Source organism: Tursiops truncatus, chromosome 3 (genome assembly GCF_011762595.2).
Source record: "Tursiops truncatus isolate mTurTru1 chromosome 3, mTurTru1.mat.Y, whole genome shotgun sequence".
Taxonomy (NCBI): Eukaryota; Metazoa; Chordata; class Mammalia; order Artiodactyla; family Delphinidae; genus Tursiops; species Tursiops truncatus.
In genome coordinates this window covers 158,758,375-158,781,153 of record NC_047036.1, presented here as the reverse complement: position 1 = coordinate 158,781,153, position 22,779 = coordinate 158,758,375, and the positions used below count along the sequence as shown (strand labels likewise).

Here is a 22,779-nt window from a genome sequence, read left to right as displayed (position 1 = left end):
GAGCTGTATGAGCTGTTTGTATGTTTTGGAGATTAATTTCTTGTTTGGTTGCATCATTTGCAAATATTTTTTCCCATTCTCTAGATTGTCTTTTTGGCTTTTTTTTTTTTTTGGTCTTGTTTATAGTTTCCTTTGCCTTGCAAATCTTTCACGTTTAATTAGTCCCATTTGCTTATTTTTATTTCCATTATTCTAGGAGAAAGATCCAGAGACATATTGCCGTGATTTATGTCAAAGAGTGTTCTGCCTATGTTTTCCTCTAGGAGTTTTATAGTATCAGGTCTTACATTTAGGTCTTTAATCCACTTTGAGTTTTTTTTTGTGTGTGGTGTTAGATAATGTTCTCATTTTATTCTTTACATGTAGCTATCCAGTTGGGTGAACTGTCTAGGAAGTGAATTATATCTCCATATAGAGGTAGGAGAGGGGTGAGGCCTGTCCCCAGAGCTGAAGCCCATAGGAGATGTGGCAGGTGAGGAGGGATGAGCTGGGGGAGGTAGGCATGAGCCCTTCTGGCTCACAGAGCAGCAGGAGGCCGAGTGCGGGGTGGGGGTGGGGGGGCGGGGGCGGGGCATGGGCTTGGGGAGCCAGGATGATGAGGGAGCCTTGGAAGGTTTGCACGAAGGAGCTGTGAACTGTCTCCTCCTGCAAAGCAGCTGCCTTGGGAGCTGGTCTGTCTTGCTCCCGGGCTGCCTGGTCCCTGTGTCACACCTGGGAGGCCACCCACGTGCGCCGTGGGAAGAGTTGTCCTCTATGGACCATGGGCTTGGGGCTGGCTTTATATCCCAGGTTTCGGTCCCCACTGATGCCCTGGGATGTGAGTCTTGCTGTCAGAGGTTCTGGAACTCACCTGTTAGAATTGATCTTCCTAAATATTGTGTATTGCTGAGGGCTGGGCCGGCCTGGTCCACCTTTGAGCATGTGGTTCACTGGCCTTGTGGGTGGTTTCCATAGTACTCGATGAGGGAAGGGGAGAAGGGGAAGAAGTAGTCACCTCACCTGGGAGCTATCTACACCTGCCCACCACACCTGGGGGATTATCTACCCCTGTCCACCTCACCTGGGGGGCTGTCTACACTTGCCCACATCACCTGGGAGCTGTCTACACCTACCTACCTCATCCGGGGGGTGGGTCTGTCCCTGGCCCCCTGCAAGTGGGTCAGCGGTACTGTTGGCCCAGTGGCCATCTCAGGCCCTGCCTGCTATTGACCCAGTCTCCTGCAGAGTCAGGTGAGTCCACCCACAGAGCAGAGGGTGCTTGGAGCTGCTGGTGGCCTAGTGGCTCTTCAGTTCTCTCCTGGCCCAGGGCGTGTCCAGAACATTCCTGGCACTGAGCTGGCATCTTCCCCAGGACAGAAACAGCCTGACTGGCAGAGCCAGAGCGCTCACTGTGGCACTTTTATTTCCAGTCTGTTTGCCCAGAAGGCAGAGCCAGCCAGGATGCCCATGTGGGCCTGAATTGTCTGGCTCTCGATTTTCTCCTCCATCAGATCTCAGAACTGGCGTGCCATCTGAGGCAGGTTCCTGCTCTCTCACCTGTCGGGAGACTCCAAGAATGAATGATCGAGGCCAGGTTGAAGCCCAAGGGACAGACAAAGGTGCCGACCCCACACACACGGGTGCCTGGAGGTGTCTGACTCTGAGAAGGGCCTCAGTTGGCACTCTCAACTCCTCCCAGGACAGATGCATGGCACTCTGCCTGAAGGTTTATGGCCCTGGGTGATGTAGATGGTGTAGACAGCCCCCAGGTCAGGTGGGCGGGTGCAGACGGCACATGTTATGGGGACTCGCTCTGAGGCACAGCCACCCAGCTGAGGGAGCACCCCAGGAGGGGCTTCACAATGAGGAAGCACCGGACAGGACCTGAAAGCTGAGAAGGAGCCGCAGGGGTATAGAGGGTGCATCTCTGAGTGTTCCCCCAAGGGTGGCCTGCAGGGGATGCCTGGGGTCTGTCCCAGCGACAACGTGGCTGTTTGGGGGTCCCAAGGGAGACAAGCTGACCAGCCGTCTGGGGTCTGATGATCACGGAGGGTGTGTCTTTTGCCCTGAAGGAGAAAACCCAGCAGACTGGGGTTTCAGGGAAGTGATTCTGGGGACATCCTATCAGACGTTTCTGCCGTCAAGTGTGGAATAGCAAGGCTGGTGCATGCGCTTAGAAGTGCAGGCAAGGCACCTGCAGGCCTTCAGGGCCACGCTGACACTGCCCCGGGGCCCGTATCTGACCTGAGAACTGACGGGCTGGACGTGGCTGGCCCGGGGACCGCCTGCCCATCACTGCCCTCGCTGGGCTTGTGCGCATTCCCAGCCCCGAGGAGATGGGATGGGCCCCATGGGGCCAAGAGAGGAGCCTGGCTTGATCTCTGGGTACCCCCATTCCAAGACTCACCGTTCCCCCCTTCCCTGTGCTCCTCGGAACAGCCACGAGCTCCTTCCTGTCGACAGGGCGCTATGTGACATCGCTGTGTTCAGAGGGGCATCTGGGGACTGCTGGCTTCTCCCAGACCCAGGCAGGGCAGAGTCCAAGAGTACGTTTCAGACCCATTTGTCCCACTCGGCAGAGTTCTCAGATGTCTCCCCCTCCTTGGAAGTCTTGGTCCTGTGTCCCATTCTCCTGCATCTCCACTGTTTTAAAAAAAATGTAGGGGAATATGGCCAGTATTTTGTAGTAAGTGTAAACAGAGTGTGACCTTTAAAAATTTATTAGAGAAGCAGCTGCGTCATCACATTACTGGGCTGGGCGGCCGCCCCCGGAAACTTGAAATGGATGATGGGTTGCTGGCAGGTGGTGGGCTGGGGTCGGAGGCTACGACGCCGGACCCCGAGCGTACCGGCTGGGCTGTGGAAGAGGAGCCGGGACCCCTCGAGAAAGGTTTGTTCGAAGATGAAGATTCATGCAGTGATTGTAGCAATCATGATAAACCAGGCACTAGTTGACCAAGTTTTGCGCCAGAAAGTCAACTTCTGTTCTATGAGTGATTCAGCGCTTATCAAGATTACAATTTAGCTGACTGCAAGGCCTCTGAGGTAAAAGAATTCACAGCTGAGTTCTTAGAGAAGGTCCTTGAATCATCTGGATGGCGGGCAGTCTGGCACACTAATGTGTTCGAGGTGCTGGCTACAGTCACAGATGTGGACTTTACAGCCTTGAAGGCAGTGGGGAGGCTTACTGTCCTGGACCCGTACCTCTGTGAATCTCAAGTGAGCACTTTTACTTTGGAGTGTATGAAAGAGCTCCTTGATCTGAAGGAACACTGGTTGCAGGAGCTGTGGATGGCGTTTGATGGTTCTGGAGTATTTGACCAGACAGCACTTGCAACGGAGCATATCAGGTTTTTCTATCAGAACATTTGGAGGAGTTTGGCTGGAGAATAGGATGAGTATGATTATTTTATTAGATGTGCTGAACCTCGACTGGGATTGCATTATGACATTCTTGAAGACTAAATTCCTTCAGGACTTATTGTTGACTATCAAAATCTGTTGACTCAGTGTGAGGAGAGTGACAGGAAATTTTTAAATCTGAGAAGCTGTTTGTCACATTGTAACTCTGATTCTGAGCAGGAAAACATCTCCATGCTGGAAGGGTTAAAATTCTATTCAGAGATCGAACAGTTGAAACGAAAGCTAAAACTCATAGAGAATCCTTTGTTGAGATATGTGTTTGGTCATCAGAAGAATTCTAATATACAAGCAAAGGGCATCCGTCCAAATGGCCAGAAGGTCACCCATGTGGTCTCGACTGGTCTGCTGTAGTCCCTGCTCAGGGATAAGCTTTGTCCAGAGCCTTGTACGGAAGAAATAGAAATTCAGTTCCATAGTGATCCATTTTCTGCTATAAATGCCTGCTAGGAGGGCGACACTGTTATTGTTTGTCCTGGCCATTACGTGGTACGTGGTGCATCCTCCATTACCGACTCCATTGAGTTGGAAGGGTATGGTCTACCAGATGATATTGTGATAGAAAAGGGAGGCAAAGGAGACAATTTTTTGTGGATTGTACGGGTGCGGATATTAAAATCTCAAGCATGAAAGTTGTTCAGCATGATGCCGTGGAAGGAATCTTAATTATTCACCATGGCAAGTCTACATTGGAAAACTGTGTACTGCAGTGTGAAACTACAGGGGTCACAGTATGAACGTCAGCAGAATTTTTAATGAAGAACTCAGATTTATAGGGTGACAAGGGTGCAGGTATAGAAATATATCCCGGGAGTAAGTGCACCCTGAGTGACAATCAGATCCATCACTGCAAAGAAGGGATCCTCATCAAGGACTTCTTAGATGAACATTATGACATTCCCAAAACATCCATGGTGAATAATGTCATACAGAATAACGAAGGTTATGGTGTTGTCTTGGTGAAACCTACAATTTTCTCTGACCGGCAAGAAAATGCCCAAGATGAAACGGAAGAAAATAAAGTTCAGACAAGTGGAGAGACAGATGTAGCTGAAAGAGTGGATCTAGAAGAGCTGATTCAATGTGCAACTGGTAAAATGGAGCTTTATGTGAGAGTGACCTTTCTGAGCAAGTGGAAAGCAATCGCGAAATTGTAAATGAACTAGTTGCTGCCTCCACACAAAAAGGCCAGATGAAGAAGAAAAGGTTGAGTGAACTGGGGATCACGCAAGCTGATGACAACTTAATGTCACAGGAGATGTTTGTTTCAATTGTGGGGAACCAGTTCGAGTGGAATGGGAAAGGGAGTTTCGGCACAATTTTGTTCTGACCACTGTGACGTAAATAGATAGCAAAAGATTGGATTTTGCACCTGCTGCCCCCAAGAATCACAGCTGCTATCATACTTTGCTTCATGTCTATATTTTGTATCTGATATATTCGATTGGGTTTGAGGGAAACGTAGATTTATTTCTGTCTGCAGGTGTTGCACATGAAACACTCTTTATAAAGAAGGTCATAAAAACATAAAATAGAAAATATTTGGAGATTTCTTATCTAGAAAGTCTTGCTTTTTCAAACACACAGTTCTCATATGAAGTCTACTAGTAACTTTCTAGTATAAATACACTTTAGCACTTCAAAGAGGAGGAAGAAAGGCAGGGAATGCAAGATGAGTGCACAAAAACACAATAGGCCTCAATGTGCAGTATTCTATTTTTTTTTTTTTTTTTTTTTTTTTTTGGCGGTACGCGGGCCTCTCACTGTTGTGGCCCCTCCCGCCACAGAGCTCAGGCTCCGGACGCGCAGGCTCAGCGGCCATGGCTCACGGGCCCAGCCGCTCCGCGGCATGTGGGATCTTCCCGGACCGGGGCACGAACCCGTGTCCCCTGCATCGGCAGGCGGACCCCCAACCACTGCGCCACCAGGGAAGCCCTATAGTTGTCTTTTTAATCCCAATTATAGTGAGTCCGATATCCATGCTTTATTTGCATAATACTTGTCTTAAAAGCTTTTATGATTGGGAGGTTTTCTGCCTTATCAGGCTTATTACTGAGAATCTGAGTGGGAATGCCTTTTTATGTTGAACTATGTAATCATCAAAACAGTAATAGCATAGCAAGTTTGAAACAGAAATGAAACGTGTTATTCAGAACCAGTGCATACACAGAGCATTTTCACTGTTGCTGAATATGAATGATTATAAGAAAGTGCTTTTCTTTCACCATAACAGTATTCTGATCAGATTTCTTATACAGTCAAAATGATTACCTATACAACTTGTATCAGCTCTGTGTTCTTGATATCATATTGTAAAATACAGCTTTTAAAAGTCTTTATATTTTTAAAAAGTATATGTGACATTAAAATTCCTACTGATTAAAATTGTAATGATGAAATAAAAAACATTTATTAAAAAATTAAACAAAAACCCAAACAAAAAATGGAACAGCAACAAATAAATTTATGTGCACTCTAAGCATCGGAAAAGTGTGTTTTTTATAAACAGATTGATTGAGATATAGCTGACGTACAATAAACTGCACATATGTATTCAACTGGCTAAGTTTTGACACATGTACCCACCTGTGAAACCACCACTGCAATTGAGAGAGTGGACACAACCGTCACCCCCCCCAAAAGTCCCTCAGGACCTAAAAGAAAACTGTTTGCTGTCTTCTACCCGCAGAACTTCTGACACCAAACGTGTGGGTTTTCCACACCAAGGAATTCTGACACTAGCCCCCCTGGAGTTAGCGCAAACCCCACACGGGGAGTGCTCAGGTGAACTGCTCAGTCCCACAAGACTGGCCCCATTTCCAGTGCCAGTCGCAAGGCCAGGCCTCCAGGATTTCTGAAAGACCAGTTATACATCATGAGTTCCAAAGACCCCCTTCTTGGGTTCAACAATTTGCTAGAATGGCTCACAGAACTCAGGAAAACACTTTACAATTACTTTTTTGTTGTTGTTGTTTGTTTTTTTAAATAAAGGATACGACTCAGGAACAACCTGAGGGAGGAGATGCACAGGAAAAGGTATGTGGGAAGGAGCATGGAACTTCCGTGCCCTTTCTGGACAATGTCACCCTCCCAGCACCTCCAACGTGTTCACCAACTCAGAAGCTCTCTGACCCCACCCTTTTGGGTTTCTATGGAGGCTTCACGACTTAGGCACAACTGATTAAATCATTGGTTACTAGTGATTCAGTATCAACCTCCAGCCCCTCTGCTCTCCCAGGAGGTCGGGGGATAGAACTGACAGGTCCAACCCTCTAATTGTGTGGTTCGTTCCCCGGGCAACCAGCCCTCATCCTTAGGTGATTTCTGGAAGTCACTTTAGTACCAGAAGCTCAGGTGTGGTTGAAAGTGGCTTGTTATGAACAACAAAAGACACTCCTATTTCAGAAACTGGGGATGGAAACCAAATATTTTAACAAAAGATGCTCCTGTTGCCCTTGTCACTTAGGAAATGACAGGGGTTTTAGGAGCTCTGTGCCAGGAGCTGGGGATGAAGAACAGATATAGATTTCTTGTTACATCACAATAACAAGACAATAACAGGACACTTCCTAATCCCTCCCACCTGCCCCTCCCCTTCTTTCTCAAGCATCCACTTTGGGTCACTCTAGATTAGTATACACTTTCTAGAATTTTCTATAAGTGCAACTGTACAGTAAGCACTCTTTGTCTTCTTTCAATTAGCATCATTTTGAGATTTGTCCATATCGTTGCACGTGTCAGTATTTCTTTCCTTTTCATTGCTTCATGGATTGTGTTCCATTGGATGGACATGATTCCTTTCTATCAAGTGCTTTTTATACGCCAGGCACTGTCCCAGTAGTTGAATCTCCAAACTGAGTTTTTTAAAAAAATTTTTTAATTAATTAATTAATTTATTTTTGGCTGCGTTGGGTCTTCATTGCTGCACGTGGGCTTTCTCTAGTTGTGGCGAGCGGGGGGCTACTCTTCATGGTGGTGCGCGGGCTTCTCATTGTGGTGGCTTCTCTTGTGTGGAGCATGGGCTCTAGGCGCGTGGGCTTCAGTAATTGTGGTGCGTGGGCTTAGTTGCTCCGCGGCATGTGGGATCCTCCCGGACCAGTGTCCCCTACATTGGCAGGTGGATTCTTAACCACTGTGTCACCAGGGAAGTCCCTCCAAATTGAGTTTTAATCCCCAAACTGGTCTGCAAGGAAGTGTTTTGATCTCCCCTTGACAGCCGAGGCAATTAGAAGGCTTGACTTCTTGCAGGTCACACGGCTGGTAAATGCAAGAGTCAGAATTTGAACTTACATCTGGCTCCAAAATTCACTTGCTCCACTGGATGGCTGCCCTATACAGGGGTCTGTTATCAATAAACAATCTATAATAAGAATAGAAAAGAGTTTTATTTGAGCCAAACTAAGGACTAGCCTGGAAGCCATCTTCCCAACTTACTCTGAGAAGCTGCTCCGGAGCAGCAGCGTTTTCAGCACGGTTTTCTATCTTGTCAGAACAAAGAACGTTAAACAAGTCAGGGTTACATTTCTTCAGTGGTTCAAACAAAAGAACAGACCAGCATGTACCCAGTGAGTTAGCATGGCCTTGCACCTGGGAAGGGAGTCTTATCAGCAAAGGAGGACCAGCATTGGCATCCCAGGAAGAGGGGCATTTAATCTTTTTTTTTTTTTTTTTTGCGGTACGCGGGCCTCTCACTGTTGTGGCCTCTCCCGTTGCGGAGCACAGGCTCCGGACGCGCAGGCTCAGCGGCCATGGCTCACGGGCCCAGCCGCTCTGCGGCATGTGGGATCTTCCCGGACCGGGGCACGAAACCGTGTCCCCTGCATCGGCAGGCAGACTCTCAACCACTGCGCCACCAGGGAAGCCCCTTAATTTTTATTTTTAACGTGGACACTCTTTACTTCTGGTCAATTGTCCCCTTTTCTTAAATAATTAAAGCAGATGTACAACGTATGTATGACAGGCCACAGACAGGCTATTTTAGTTAGCATCAAATTCAAGTTAACTCTTGTATAAGCCAGAATGACTTCCTTATATTTCAATAGGTGAAAATTTCTTTTATCAGGTCCCTCTGAGAGCCTGGCCACCCTGGGTTCCTCAGCAGCAAGATGGATTTTTTCCTTTACTTTTCTTCTCTTTTCTTTTTCTTTTATGGGGGTGAGATTCACATACCAGAAGAGTAACCATTTTAAAGGGAACAACTCAGTGGCATTTAGTATATTCAAGATGTTGTGCAACTCTCACCTCTGTCTAGTTCTAGAACATTTTTTCACCCCCCTAAGAAACCCCATCCCCGTTAGCAGTTACTTCCCTTGAATCCTGAAAGCAGCCAGTAGTCAAATTTCCAATATGACCTCCCCACATCTGTCCCTGTTGCAGAGGTCAATGTGCGCCCACCTGCCCCCCTCCCCTCACCCCCCCCCAGCTGCCCTGCATTGCATGTAGGAAAAGGTGACCAGGCTCTGTGTGTAGAGGCCCCACACCCCCTGCCCCGTGCATGACCAGAGGTAGAGAGGAAATCCCAGCTCCTGCCCTGGGGTTTCCACTTCTGAGTGGTCCCCTGTGTCTGCGGAGCCGTGCTGGCCTGGAGCCAGCTCTCCTGCTTGGCACAGACCAGAACCGTCCCCTGTGACCTATCCAGGTTCATATGACGCTGAATCTCAGCATATTTTCCCCCCTGAGCCAAGCAGAAGCTGTCACTCCTGCAACAGCACCACGGAGAAAAACCTTGGCATCCCAGGGACAGGGGCGGAGGCCTGAGGCAGGGAAGCCGTTCTCAGCACAGGGACCCGGAGCCAGGATGGACTTCTAGATCCAAATTTCCAAAGCAAATTAACCAGCTCCCTCTCGGGCTTCAGGTTGCTGCCCAAGAGGCATGTAGGGCCTGGCTGTGGCCGGCAGTGCCAGACCCTCCCTGCCAGCCGTGCTCCCGCCAAAGAGCCGTGCGTGGGGTTTCTTTCTCTTGAATCACAGCTTTAGTGAGATACAATTCACATCCCATACAATTCACCCATTTTAAAGGGTGCAATTTAATGGTTTTTAGTATATCCCCAGAGCTGGGCAACTACCACCACAGTCCATTTTAGAACATTTCCATCACCCCAAAAAGCGACCCCATCCCCATGAACACTCATTCCCTGTCCCCTGCTGAAGCACACCCCCCGCCCCGCCAAACCACTAATCTGCCTTCCGTCTCTGGGTATTTCACATAAATGGAATCATACACTCTCTGTCCATTTGTGTCTGGCTCCTTTCTTTCAGCACGATGTTTTTAGATTTCACCCATATAGTAGCATGTGTCAGTGCTTCACTCCTTTTTATGGCTGAGTAATACCCCATCGTATGAATGGACCACATTTTGTTTACCCTTTCATCCACTGATGGACATTTGGGCTGCTTCCACCTTTTGGCAGTTGTGACTAGTGCTGTGGATGTGCGTGTACCTGTCTGAGTTCCTGTTTTCAGATCTCTCAGGTATCTACCTATGAGCAGAATTGCTGGATCATATGCTAATTCCATAGTTATCTTATTGAGGAATTGCCAGACTGTTTTCCCTAGCTACCACACGATTTTAAATTCCTACCAGCAGTGCACGAGGGTTCCAATTTCCCCACATCCTCATGGACACTTGTTAGTTTCTGTTGCTTTGATAGTAGCCATCCTGATGGGTGGGAGGTGGTATCTCCTTGTGGTTCTGGTTTTCATTTCCCTGATGACTAGGGATTTTGAGCAACTTCTCACGTGCTTATTGGCCATTTGTGTATCATCTTTGGTGAAATGTCTATTCAAGTACTTTGCCCATTTTTAAATTAGGTTGCTTGTCCTTTTTTGTTGTTATTGTTGAGTTATAAGAGTTCTTCATATATTCTGGGTACGAATCCCTTATCGGCTATATGGTCTGCAAATATTTTGTCCCATTTTGTGCACTGTCTTTTCACTTTCTTGATAGTCTTTTGATGCACAAACGTTTTACATTTCGATAGAGTCCAATTAATCTATTTTTCCTTTGTTGCGTGTGCTTTTAGTGTCCTATCTAAAATAAAACAGAAGGACAGTGAATCTTCCAAGTGGGGTCCTGGGGCTGAGGGGTCTCTGGGGACTGATGGCTCAGGAGGGGGTAGGGCAGGGGCTCCTGGCTCAGGTTGGATTCTGGAATGTAACATGACTGATGGGCAGTGGACCAGGTCCGACCACCTCTCCCCACGTCCATTGCTTCCGAGCTGATCTTTGATGGTGGGCAGGAGAGGGTGATTGCTCCAGCACAGGCGAGAGGGAGAAAGACCAGGAGAGTGACTTTGACTTTCTTTCTTCCTTTTCTTCTTCCCTCTCTCCCCCTCCCTCTCTTTTAAAATAATTTTAAAAGAATATGCTATTCTGTAGGATCATGTAATTGTGGATATATGACCTCTTGCGTTTGTGAAAACCCATGGAATGTACAACACCCTAATGTAAACTGTGGTCTTAAGTTAATTGTAATGTATCAATATTCATTCATCGATTGTAACAAATACACCATCCCAGTGCAAAATGTTAATAATAGGGGAAACTGTTGCAAGGGGAACTCTGTACTTTACAGTTTACATTTCTGTAAACTTAAAACTGCTAAAAAAAAATCTATTAATTAAAAAAAAAATAAATGCAATACAGTAGTGATTACATTGCAATGATTGCAAATATATGTAAAAAATGAAAGAAAGAAAAAGTTATATTAATATTAATTATATTATATATTTGATAAATGTTATTAAAATCCTTTTAATAAAGAAAAATAAAAATGTAAATGATTTAAAAACTTAAAATAATTAAATAAAAATTTAAATCATTTTCATAATTTCTTCTGAAATAATTTCAGACTTGCAGAAACATGGCAAGAACCATCCAAAGAACCCCCTTTCACTTGGATTCCCCGAAGGTGGAATTTTATCATGTTTGCCCCCTGCTCCTTGTTCTCTACAGCTCCACTCATCATAGCGATTTTTCTTTCTGAATCATCCCAGAGCAATTGGCAGACATGCTGCCCTATCACCCTGACGCTATCCCCCAAACAAGGACACTCTCCTACAAAACCTGCTTGCCACTGCATGAATCCAACACCACCACTAGGGCGGCACCACTGGGCAGTCTCCAGCCTCCATTTGGACTCCAGCTGCCCCTTTAGCCTAGAGCATTTCTCAATCTTTCCCTGGCCTTCACGGCTCTGATGGTTTTAAATAGAGATTTAATAGAGATGGAAGAGAGATGAGTGGTTGCTTAGGCCTGGTGGGAGGATGGAGGGCTGGTATGATAGCTAAAGAGTATGAGGTTGCTTTTTGAAGTGATGAAAATATTCTGCAATATATTTTTTAAAATTTTTATTTAATTTTTTATTTGGCTGTGTTGGGTCTTAGTTGTGGCAGGTGGGATCTTTGTTGTGGCACGTGGGCTTCTCTCTAGTTGTGATGCATGGGCTCTAGAGCACGCCAGCTTAGTTGCCCTGCGGCACGTGGGATCTTAGTTCCCTGACCAGGGATTGAACCCATGTCTCCTGCATTGGAAGGTGGATTCTTAACCACTGGACCACCAGGGCAGCCCCCTACTTTTCTTTTTTTTTTTTTTCTTTTTTTAAAATTGAAGTATAGTTGATTTACATTGCTGTGCCAATCATTTTTTATACAACACTTAAAAAATTTTTATTTCCTTAATTGAAGTATAGTTGATTTACAATGTTGAGCCAATCGAAAATGTTCTGCAACTGATTGTGATGATGGTCACACATACATGTGTATATACTGAAAACACCCTTGAATTGGACACTTTCATATGGTGTGTGAATTATATCTCAATAAAGCTGTTGGGAAAAAAGAATACAGACTTTTCATTCTGTAGGTGACCTTCAATCTGGAGCTATCTATATCCTTATGCCCAGGGTCAGGCCCTACATTCCTGGCAGAACTACAGAATCAGTGATGTACTCTTCTCAGGACACCACATCAGGAGGCCCCCCCTGCCATCTGATCTCTCCACTGGGTGTTATCTTGTGTGTAGTAAAGAATTGAACCTGATTCAAAGAGAGTCTGGCCTTTGCCGTTGACTCTTTGGAGGTACCTTCTAAACTTCTGGGATGTCCTGCCTAAGAAGAGTGTCTTTGTTTACCTGGAACCTTGGGCCACACCAAATAGTCTAATTTATGATGGGGGCCTCAGGCCATATGGTCTCAGCTTGACCTCCAGATGGTCTGGAGACCAAAGGTCAGCCACATGGACAGTTGACCTTGGACCCCTCAATAAAAACTCTGGACACTGAGTCTTGGATGAGCCTGCCCAGTTGGCAGTACACCATGTGGGTTGTCACACATCATTGCCAGGAAAATAACTCTTTCCTGACTGCACTGTGTGGGGAGGGGGGCACTTCTGGAAACCCATGCCTGGATTTCTCCTAGACTTTTCTCTTGGCTGTTTTGAACTTATATCCTTTCACTGTCATAAACTTTATCTGTGAGTATAACAATTTTCAGTGGGTTCTGTGAATCCTTCTAGAAAATTATGGAACCTGAGGGTGGTCTTAGGACTCCTAAACTTGCAGTTGGTGTCAGAAGTGAAGGTGGTCTTGGGACTTTCCTGGTGGCACAGTGCTTAAGACTCCACGCTCCCAATGCAGGGGGCCTGGGTTTGATCCCTGGTCTGGGAACTAGATCCCACATGCATGCTGCAACTAAGAGTTTGCATGCCACAGCTAAGGAGCTGGCAAGCTGCAACTAAGGAGCTCACCTGCTGCAACTAAAGAGCCCACATGCCGCAACTAAGACTGGACACAACCAAATAAATAAATAAATAAATATATATATAAAAAAGAAGTGAGTGTGGTCTTGTGTCCCCCAGTTTCACGCCTTGACAACAAGGGTCTCCACCATGAGGCTCTGTTTTTCCTTTTGTCACTGGTAGGTATTTTGCAAGCAGATCCTTTGTGTCTACACCAATCACCTGTTCTTTCCACCCCTTCTATCGTCAACCTTAGTGTCTATTATGATCCTGCCTGAACCAGCTACCTTCCTGGTGGTTGACAAAGGGCATTTCTATATTCCCATCACTTGTCTCAGTTTATTCGTTGATAGTCTATCCTGTTGACTCTCCTGGTGGCTGACAGCTGATAAAAACGGGCTGTGAATCATTACTTGAAAGAACCCATAGTGTGATGGCATCTTTCCAAACATGGCTTTCTTAGGGGATGGGTATTGTGTGCAAAAAACCAAGGATTTGGTTTGCAAAGTGAGAAGCTTGGGATCCTCTACACCAGTGTGGTTCTCAACCGGGGGTGGCTTTACTGGCATCTACTGGGTCTGCTCAGCATCTCATAAAGCACAGACGGCCCCCCATGGCAAAGAATGATCTGGCCCCAAACGTCAGCAGTGCCAAGGCAGAGAAGCCCTGGAATAACGCTGGGGGGAAGGGCCCGTCAGGCAGTGGACACAGCCTGGGCAAAGGCCAGGAGGTGGGACCAGGCCTGGTGTGTGGGAGGGAGGTTGGAGGGGCAGGAGCTGACCTTGATCTTGGCCTTGGTCCTGGTTGGGGGGGGCTTCATCACATCCTTGTTAAGGCAAGGCCCACTTAAGCCTGTCCTGCTCTGCTTTTGCCAACTTGCTCCTCTGTGCTTCCCCTCACGGAGCCCCAGGCTGCTCGTCTGTGAAATGGGGGAACTTATAGAGCACACCGGGTCAAGGGGGTTAAAATGCTTAAGATACATAATGCGATAATGTGAGGACCTTAGGACCTTTGGAAGCAGGCAGTGAGAGGACAGAGAAATGGTCCTAGATACACTTGCCAGGGTGCCACGGGCATACACAGAACAGACAAAATCCATCCCCAGTTCGGATGGACTCTAGAACCTAACAGGGGAGCACAGGGCAGCCCAGGGAACCGAGATGGGGAGGGGGGAAGCCTTCTCAGGCCACAAGGTTCAGTGGGACCCCGTTCTCTGCAGGAATCCTCATTGAATCCCAGAGCCCTCTTGGGTTGCAGCTCATGACTGACCCACAACATTACCTATCAGTTGTGGGAGCCCAGTATGAGATGCTACTGGCAGCACAAGAGGCCCACATTCTCCAGATTCCGGATTTTGGAAGGAGACCCAGGAAGTGGAGGCATGGGAAAGGAGCCCAGAACCAGCTCTGGTTTCCTGGGTGCCGCTCCTGGGCCAGGCCCAGAGTCGAACTCTCTGCACGCACCCGTCGCCTTGTTTAGTCCTAGCGGCATGTAGGAGGGTGGGGTTATGACTATCCCTATGTGATGGACAAGGAAAACGAGTCCAGATTGCTTGGCACTGCCCCAGATGTGAAGCTGGGTTGGGACCCCTAAGCCTGGCTCCAAGCCCCCACCCACACCCAGCCCTTCACTTGCTGTGGTCTGTACTCTGAGGCTATAGAATGTCACAGTGGGGCAAACCTAACTTAGGCCAAGGAAGTGACAAATTGGACTTATGCACAGACTTCAACTTATACAGATATTACTCCCTTCCTGGGAAGGGCCTAAGAAATCACTTAAGATTATTTGCTGAAAGGTCCCTGTGCTAGCATGAATAAGATCCCCCTAAAATTCATGTCCACCCAGAATCTCAGAATATGATCCTGTTTGGAGCACAAGTCCAAATGGGTTTGGATCTTTGCAAATGTAATCGGTTATTACAATGAGATCAGGGGCTTTCCTGGTGGCGCAGTGGTTAAGAATCCGCCTGCCAATGCAGGGAACGCAGGTTCAAGGCCTGGTCCGGGAAGAGCTCACATGCCGCAGAGCAACTAAGCCTGTGCGCCATAGCTCCTGAGCCTGCGCTCTAGAGCCCACAAGCCACAACTACTGAAGCCCATGTTCCTGGAGCCTATGCTCCGCAACAAAAGCCACCGCAATGAGAAGCCCATGCACCGTAATCAAGAGTGGCCCCTGCTCGCCACAACTAGAGAAAGCCCGGGCACAGCAACAAAGACCCAACACAGCCAAAAATAAATAAATTTAATTTAAAAATAATAATAACATTAAAAAAATTAAAAAAAATAAAAAGAGGCCATATTGGATTAGGGCGGGCCCTCAATCCAATAGGACTGGTGTCCTTATAAGAAGAGGGAAGTTTGGACACACACACACACACACACACACACACACAGAGACACACACAGGAGGAGAGAAAGCCACGTGATGATGGAGGCAGAGATTGTGAGATGAACTGGGACCTGGGACCCTTTACTGCGTGCGTGTGTCTGGACAAAGTTCTCCTGGAGCAAAAGAATACAAAGAAACTATAAGGGACTAAAAAATAACTGCATGCATGTGCAGTAGAGGCAATTATAAACAGTAAGATACCAAAAGGCCACAGACCAACCGCCAGTTCTGACGTGCCAGGAGCAAAGGCAGGGTACTGCCCATGATCCCTGCACAGAGTACCACCAAGGGAGTGGGCAGACTACCTAAACTACACCTCCTGCCCAACCCCCTGATCTGCCCCGCCCTCCCTCACCCCATGTAAGGAAGCCCTTAACCCCCAGCTCAGGGAGTGAGCAAAGGCACCTGGTTCTTGTTCCCGCTCCCTCTAAAGCCTTGCCTGAATTTCTCTCTTTTTTTTTTTTTTCCTGCGGTATGCGGACCTCTCACTGCGGTGGCCTCTCCTGCTGCCGAGCACAGGCTCTGGACGCGCAGGCTCAGCGGCCATGGCTCACGGGCCCAGCCGCTCCGCGGCATGTGGGATCCTCCCGGACCAGGGAACGAACCCGTGTCCCCTGCCTCGACAGGCGGACTCTCAACCACTGCGCCACCAGGGAAGCCCTTGCCTGAATTTCTCATCTGGCCTCTTATCAATTTCTATTGATTAAAGAGTCCAAGGACCCTAGTCAGTAACCATGGGAGCAATGTATCAATTAGCCAAGGTAAGCCAAAGACTTCCAGAGGCCACCGAAAGCTGGGAGAGAGGCATGGAATAGATCCGCCCGCACAGTCTGCAGAAGGAACCAACCCTGCCAAACCTTGATTTTGGATTTCAGGCTCCCAGAACCATGAGGGAAGAAATTCTGTTGTTTTAAGTCACTCAGTCTGTGGTCATACATTATAGCAGCTACAGGACACTAACAGACCCCAGAAATGGTGTTGCATCTGCAAACAGCATTCACTCCGCCATGGACTGCAACCGCAGATAACAACTGGAAAGCCCTCTGCCCAAGTGCGTCTGCCCTCTACCCGGCTGCAAAATTCCTTGGACATTTTCATGGTGCAAAAGAGTAGGACACACCATGCACAGAAGCAGCATCACATGGAGCTGGCTTTAGGGAATCTGCGTGGCAGAGCTCACGTCATTAGCTTTTCCCTTGACCTCTGCTGAGCCCTGGGCTGGGCACCTCCAGGTGAGGTGTGTGAAATCCACCTTCTCATTACTGATCTTTATTAATTCAACTGCAAGTGGAATTGAGCTGTTCGGGGCTTCCGTGAGATGCTGGAAATACAGAGCCAGAGAGGGAGGGAGCAAAAGGAAGCAAAGACCTGTCAGTGTGGGCATTCCCAAAGCACATTGTTTGCTTGTTCAGAAATATATATGCAAACAACTATATTTGCATGTGTTTCCATATGCCATTTTTTGCTCTATTGAGATATCATTGACATGCCATCAAATTTACCTGTTTTCAGTGTACAAATCAATGATTCCTCATAAATTTACAAGATCTTACAACATCATGACAATCTAGTTTTAGAATATTTCCGTCACCCCCAAAATATCCCTTGTGTCATTTTATCATTAATCTTTGTTCACAGCGAACCAACACCTCTATCTAGTTCCAGAATATTTTCATCACCCCATAAAGAAACCCCCTACCCATTAGCAGTCACTCTCCACTCTTCATCCACCTCAATCTGTTCCTGGCAACCACCAATCTGCTGTCTGTTTTGCACATTTCATCCAAACTGGATCATGCGCTATGTGGTCTTTGGGGTCTAGCTTCTTTCACTGAGCAGAATGGATAATGGTTTCAAGGTTCGTCACATTGTAGCCATGTCAGTGCTTCATTCCTTTCTATGGCTGAATAATATTCCATTGTATGGATGAACCACATTTTGTTTATCCATTCATCTATTGATGGGCATTTGGGTCATTTCCACCTTTTGGCTACTGCGAAGAGTGCTGCTATGACGTGTGTGTACAATTTGTTTGAACACCTATTTTCAAGTCTTCAGGTCTACACCTAGGGGTGGAATTGCTGGGTCATATGCAAACTCTATGTTTAACTTTTGGAGGAATCATTCCCTTCTTTTCTGAGATTACTTTAAAGATAATAATGAAGATTATCTCTCTGTCCTCACCCAGTTAGAAATGTCACATAGAGCATAAGACACCCTGTCGAATGTGAATCCCACATAAGAAACAAATAAAATTTATCAGTGTAAGCATGTCCCAAATATTGCATGGGCTACGCTTATGCTAAAAATTTTTGTTGTTGTTGTTTATCTGAGTCAAATTTAATTGTATTTTTCTTTGCTAATTCTGGCAAACCTGCACCTAATTCATGCCTTATCTTGGGTGAAAACATTGCTATTTAGCCCCACTGCTTATTTACAATCTCTCTGTCTTTGGGTATATATCCCAGAGTGGAAACTGGTGGAGTGTATGGTAATTCTGTTTAACTTTTTGAGGAACTACCAGACTTTTTCCCGCATGGCCGCATCATTTTACATTCCCGTGAGAAATACACAACGGTTTCAATTTCTCCACATCCTCACCAACACTTGTTATTGTCTTTTTTCAAAAAAAATACTATCATTGTAATAGGTGTGAAGTAGGAGCTCATTGTGGTTTTGGTTTACATTTCCCTACTGATTAGTAATGTTGAACATCTTTTCACGTACTGGTGGACCATTTATATATCTTCTTTGGAGGAGCCTTTCTCAAAGTCCAGCCTGGGAAGGGGGATCACGCTGGTTGTGTGGAAAAGCCTCTGCTCTTCACATGCTGCGGGCATAAAGGACACAGGGTGAAAGTGATCACACAGGTGCAGGAAGATCCCCCCCAGTCATCCTTCCCTCCTCTCCAGGTTCCTGCTCCCCAGGCAGCAGGAGGTGAAAGTGCTTGGGTCTTGTTGAAATCGCCTTCCTGCATCCCTCTCTCTGGCTCCTCTTCTCCCCCCAAGCCCCATACCCCACCTTCCCTGATTTGTGGGAATCACACAGGGCACATACTTCCTTTATCTGTTTGTCCCTTGTCCCATGGATGGACACACAGTCTGCTTCTGTCTATTCACCACCGTTGAATGACGCAGCTGTGAAAGCTCTTGGCTGGGTCACCTTGGACGCATTCATGTCCTTGCAGCAGGGTCAGAGGTCACATGCAGTTTCAGCTTCATTAATATCACTGGCCACTCCCCAAGTGACAAACTGGCTGTTTCCTCCTGAGCAGCAAACATCATTCACCACAGCCACTCCTGCACATGGCATGCCCTGTTCCCCCTCTGGCTCTGGGGTCCTGGCCATGCCGTGTTCAGCTCCCACCTCCTGCCGGTGGTGGGGCTGCTCATCTGTCATCCCCTGCCACATCCTGACTGCCGGGTGCTCAGCGAGCCCAGGACCAGGCTGGCTCCCTGGAAGAACAAAATGCTTCTCACAGTTGAACTGTCTTCCTCGTCCTCCCACCCAGACTGCTATGCCATTCATCACTGGTGACCGAGGAGATATTTAGCAAACTCTTCCTGGGGGGTAAAAGCAGCCAGTTCTTCCCTGACATATTCTTGAAAATGACTATGTTCTTCACACCAACCACAGGGCTCATGGAAAAAAGGAGTCAGGACACCACACTCAAAAACTGTGTCAAGGGCTTCCCTGGTGGCGCAGTGGTTAAGAATCTGCCTGCCAGTGCAGGGGACACGGGTTCGAGCCCTGGTCTGGGAAAATCTCACATGCTGCGGAGGAGCTAAGCCCGTGAGCCACAACTACTGAAGCCTGTGCACCTACAGCCCATGCTCTGCAACAAGAGAAGCCACTGCAATGAGAAGCCCGTGCACCGCAACGAAGTATAGCCCCCGCTTGCCACAACCAGAGAAAGCCCACGCCCAGCAATGAAGACCCAATGTAGCCAAAAATAAATAAATAAAATAAGTAAATTAAAAAAAAACTGTGTCAGTAACACATTTTAAAAAGATAGGCATTTACTAAAAACTGATAGCACCATTATACACACGTTAAACCCTAAGAATGACATGAATACTATAGCACATGTGGCACTTGACCTTGGAAAAGACCTGAGGTTCATGTGTGGATGTGGTGTGGGAAGGTTGTAGTCTTCGTGTCTCTGAGAGGTACCAGGAGGAGGTTTGCTGAAATGAGATGCGACATGGTCATCCCAGACAGGGGAGGGCAGGGTGGCTCCTAGCAGCTCAGGGAGTGTAGATGTTGAGGGTGTGTGTGTGTGTGTGGGGGGGGGGGGCACGGGTTGTATATTCCCATGTGGCTCTGGTCAGTGGGGTGCTACTTCCTGCATTCACTCCGTGTTTCTTGCAGACCAAATCCTGCATAAGCAATACCACATTCCATCAAATTACGCTCAAATCCTTCCCTTATGTATCCATCATGTTGGAACAAATTTTTGTTTTCAAAACTAGTGTTAGAGCAGAATTGACTGTACTCCCCCCATGGCCAGTTTCAAGCTGCCAGCAGGAAGTCACTACATGGGAAGAGATGTGTATCATTACAGAGTCTTTTTACCATCAGATACAAAGGTCAGGGATACTCTCAAGAGCACAGAGAAGAGTATGATGTAGTGAAATAATGAGGAGCTGATAACTTTTGCACACTTATTGTTTTTATTTTTAATATCATATACTAAATTGAAAGTTGGTGTAACAATTTCTAATAATGGCTCTGTTAACCAGGGACTCACACAAGTGCTGGAAATGTATCAAATGTGGGACTCTTCCCCAGTTCCCCACTGCAGCTCAGGGGACCAGGGAGGATGTCACATGTACTGTGACACTTCAAAGCAGGGGCCCGGCATCCGGTAGCAAATGGCGCTCCTGCCCCAGGGGAGACAGACAGGAAGTAGGTTCACTGGGATAATGAGATCATGGCCTCTACCGTACCGGGCACCATGGAGTGAGTTAAATTGGGTGATGAGAGCACGGTGGTGTTCTATTTGCCTCTTATTTACCCCATTAGGGAAGGAAGGATCCCTCATGCTAAATAGTACAAGATAGCCAAACACACAATACCCAACACTGAACGGGTGGGGTAGAGTGGTCTGTTAGTTACATATATTCACAACCCCGGGCGGGGTGGGGGGAAGACACAGCTGGCCATGCAGGACCACATGAGGGTTGCACTTAGGAGCGGGGTGGACAGCCAGAGGCTGTGGGAGGCAGGCTTCGTAGTAACAAGAGGGTGGGGTGCCCCTGCTTCCCTCGGGAGGACGTGATGGGCTTACTTGAATAACAAGAAGTGAGGGAATTCCCTGGTGGTCCAGTGGTTAGGACTGGTCGGGGAACAGATCTTGCAAGCCGTGGGGCTCAGCCAAAACCAAAAACCAAAAAACCAAGAAAATGAAATCTGTTAGCTTAGGACTGGGTGGCGTGCAGCTGGTTTGACCGACAGGGGAACTAGCCAGGTGGGGTTCAGCCTCTCCTGCTGAGTGGGGGCAGACCTGGCGAAAGCAGGGAACTCAGGCTTTGGGGGACCTGAAATCTGAGGCTTTGTCTTACAGGTAGTCAGGCAAGAAGGGAGGGTAGAGCTAGTCCTGAAGGTAGAAGGGGGCCAGCCTTGGGATGCCAGGAGGAGGAGTAGCCCAGGCAGAGGGGCCAGCTGGCACCTTGGCTGGAGGAGGTGGTGGTGGTAGTGAGTCGGGATCCACGGAACCCTGGAGGCCTGTGTAGCCAGAGCTCAGCGGATGAGGGAGAAAACAGAGGGGCAGGAGGCTGGCCTCGCGAGACTGGAGAGTGGAGCCTGGTTTACGGAGGAGCAGGGGGAGGCGCGCAGGGGCTGGGCAGACGTGAATTATGAGGATTACGCTAGACCACCCTGCTTGGTGCCAGTGTGGCTGGGACTGGAGGCTGGCAACTCCTCCTGGTCTCTCAGCACTGCAGCTGCTCCCCAGTCCACTCCGGCCCCTGCACAGCCCCCTCCGCCATCTATGACAGCAGATCCTGTCTGTCCTGAAGTCCCCACTGCCTGCCCAGGGCTTGGTGCTCACTGGGTGGCCAGGGCTTGGCCAAAAGCCCTTGGAGAGGGTTGGTGGGAGAGGCTGCCTGGAGGACCCACGATGCCCGTAGGGCAGGGAGGGCGCAAGGGAGGTTTCTGGAAGAAGCAGGAGTTGGCCAGGCAAAGGAGGAGGGCAGAGGGGCAGAGTTTGAGCAAAGGCTGGCAGTGGGGATCGGCACAGGGTGGCACAGGGCATCTAGGAACTAGGATGAGGTGGGAGCCACCAGGGCAGCCTCAGGGCAGCCCGGTGTTTGGACTTGGCCTGGATAAATAGAGACCCGGGAGGATTTGGGGCAGGAGGGCCATGTGGTCAGCTCTGGAGTTTTAGAAGTAAGACCCTTGTCGCTGCAGGGGTCCTCACTAGAGGGACCACCTGGGACAGTGGGGGGGTAACTAGAGGAGGGACAGGACTTGGACATGACATAAAAAGTTGGTGCCCCCTTCCAGAGGGACCTACAACAGTGAGGCCATCACTGAGTAGGGCACACTGGGAGGGGCAGGAGGGGGCACCCAGCTCTCCGAGAGGGAAAGTGAGGCCCAGAGAGGGAGGGGCCTGGCCTAGGGGATTTGTGGATGGAGGAGGTGGGGAGAGGGAAGAAACGAGGAGCGGCAGTCAGGCGCCTGGGGGAAGCTGCGGGTCTGAAGTTTCATCCCTTGGCCAGCCTCCGTTTCCCCAAAGGGCTCAGCTCCTCCTGTGCGTGCACTGCACAGGTCGCCGGGTCCAGGCTGGGGCAGGTGGGGGCTGCCGACAAGGTGCGGGGTGAAGGCGGCGCGGAGACCGAGCGGCCCCCGCGTGGGAGGGGCGGGGCGGGGCCGGGCTGGTCCGCGGGGTGGGGGCGGCGGGGAGGCGGCCAGGCAGGGAGCTCGGAAGGGGGCAGTTCGGGGCGGGGGCGGGTCCGGAGAGGATGCGGGGCCGGGTTGTGGGGGGCGAAGAGTGGGATGGGTTGGGTCCGACGAAGGGGAAGGGAATGGGTCAGGTCTGGGGGTGCGTCCGGGCTGAGGGCGGGGCGGGTCCCAGGAGATATTGGGGGAGAGTCGGTTTTGAGGTGGGGGGGGATGAGTCCCGGGAAGGGAGCGGGGGGAGGGGGCGGGACGAGGTCCGGAGAGTGGGCGGGGCGGGAGGCCGGGAGGGGGTGAGCGGGGCGGGTCCGGGTGGGGGCGGGCCCGGGGACAAGGCGGGTCCGGGGAGGGGGCTGGT

General features: G+C 48.7%; 1 pseudogene; it reads left to right on the top strand.

The window, feature by feature from the left end:
* The first annotated feature begins 2,760 nt into the window (after positions 1-2,760).
* Positions 2,761-4,729, top strand: LOC101331296 (SHC SH2 domain-binding protein 1-like; annotated as a pseudogene).
* The last annotated feature ends 18,050 nt before the right edge of the window (positions 4,730-22,779 follow it).